The 2,008-nt window shown below is 39.9% G+C and overlaps 1 pseudogene; it reads left to right on the top strand.

The window, feature by feature from the left end:
• The first annotated feature begins 989 nt into the window (after positions 1-989).
• LOC126498045 (39S ribosomal protein L42, mitochondrial-like) overlaps positions 990-2,008 on the top strand; it is a 4,635-nt pseudogene continuing 3,616 nt past the window's right edge.

Below are 2,008 nucleotides of genomic sequence, written 5' to 3'. Positions count from 1 at the left end.
GAGCCCGCCCCTATTACCCAGGTCTGCACAAATTCCTCTGACTCCACGCCTTCCCAATTACATGAAGAGAGATCTTCATTATTCTTTACAAGATTACTGACAGCCCACCTGAACTCCATGGTATTTGACTTTTATTCTCTTTTCTTTTCACTTACGGATTTAGCAGTGTTGGAGTAGGAACTAGTGTTCCATGCAACAAAGGCATGTGCTCTACCACTGGCTCGACACTCAACTCTCCTACTTGCTCTTACATTAGAGGGCTTGTGTGAAAAACAGCTTGGTCTGAGGCTTTTATTTTGCTTATGTACTGTGTTTGTGAGCCTATGCTGCTCTTGCACACATGGGGCAATCAGAAGACAATTTGAGGAGTCTGGTCCTCCTGCGTGTGAGTCAGTCTTGGCAGCAAGGGTTTGTACCTAGCTAATCTTAATGATCCCTATTTAAGATTCTTTTAAGTGGCTCTAAGTAGAAAACAAGGCAGAGCAAAACATCTGAATGTTAGGTCCCTGAAAACACAGTACAATAAAAGGGAAAACAAAGATAGGAGAGAAAGAGAAACGTTGATAGAGGAATGAAGTATGTGGAGAAATACATGGAAGGAGGATGACAAAGAGGAGAGAGAGAGGGAGAAACTTCCTAAATGGTCTAGTGCACATTTGTATGTATAATGGATGCACAGCTTACTTTGTACGGCATTTTACTGTTTTAGCCCAGAATTCCACTTCCTTTTTGTCATGTTTTTATCCTTATTTTCTCTAGTATAGTTCCTCCCAGGCTTTCCACTGGCCTTATCCAAAGGAGCCACACTGCAAGGTACATATTAATTTTAAGCTGCCAAATAGATAGACAAAATAAATAAGTATGTGATGGATTTAGGAGCACGTCATGTGCATGTATGTGTGTGTGAGTCTCCTGCCTCTGCCTCCCATCACTGATTGCCAAAAGCATTGTCATTCCAACATGTCATGAACCTTAATCACCTGACGAAGATGGCTTTGCCACGCTGTAACGGCGTAAGCGAATGCAGACAGATTGTCAAAATATAGACAGCTTTAATGGAGGAATAGACTTACAGAACCACCGTTCCAGCAGAGACCAGGAAAGCAGAAGCGAGGGCTGGGAGCACGCTCGCCAAATTTATAGGCAAACTTTAGCCTGAGGCGAACACGCCCCCTAAGGGGTGGGACTTATCCCTACATCTCCCCTTTTTGTCTAAATAAGACAGAACTAAACCAAATACAACTATATACAATAATAACAAATAATAAATATAACAAACAATATTGAGAATCAAAAGTTTTGCTAAACATTCTATCTCAAGGAGTCTAAATAATGTAGAGAGTAACTACTATTATATAATCTTCAACTCCATCAAAGATCCGAGAAGGGAATAAATATTACTTAACAAACGAGATATATCCAAAATGTGTAACATTTGACAGAGACAACTGACTACCTGGGCTATCACCCAAAGTCTTGTTTGCAATGTTGAGTCAACCAACTTTGGCTAAGGCCTAACATAACTGACATACCATTATTAAAGGCAAGGAACTTTTCAAAACTATCTTACCCTGTCTTGGCAGGATATGACAGTCCTGTTGTATCCATTGATGCACGCTCTGTATCTCTGTCAGTGGTTGAGGTATGGGCTTTTCTTAACCCAAAGGCCAGTTCTGCCAAGAAGACAAGCTCCCAGTGGAGTGTCTTTGGTGCTCAACGTTCTCTCGGGAATAGAGCGGTGTTGCCAGGAGCAATTGTGTCTCACTATCACGAAACTCTGAGTTATATTAAAGGCCATATTCTACAGCTCTCCAAAGAGGTTGAAGATTATCTATCTATACTGAGTATAATCTCTATATATCTAAAGAACCTGATTAGTCTAATTACAAATGACAAACTTAGATGACTATTAATCTATATAATTCTCAATATCTATCTAACTTAAAGACTAAAACAATAAACAACTGTGCAATATATGAAGACAATGATCTTCATCTGTAAACAATGT

Source organism: Alexandromys fortis, unplaced genomic scaffold (genome assembly GCF_014885135.2).
Source record: "Alexandromys fortis isolate MF-2015 unplaced genomic scaffold, M_Fortis_MF-2015_v1.1 scaffold_29, whole genome shotgun sequence".
NCBI lineage: Eukaryota > Metazoa > Chordata > Mammalia > Rodentia > Cricetidae > Alexandromys > Alexandromys fortis.
Note: the sequence above shows the minus strand (reverse complement) of the source record. Positions and strands in the feature narration are given on the sequence as shown.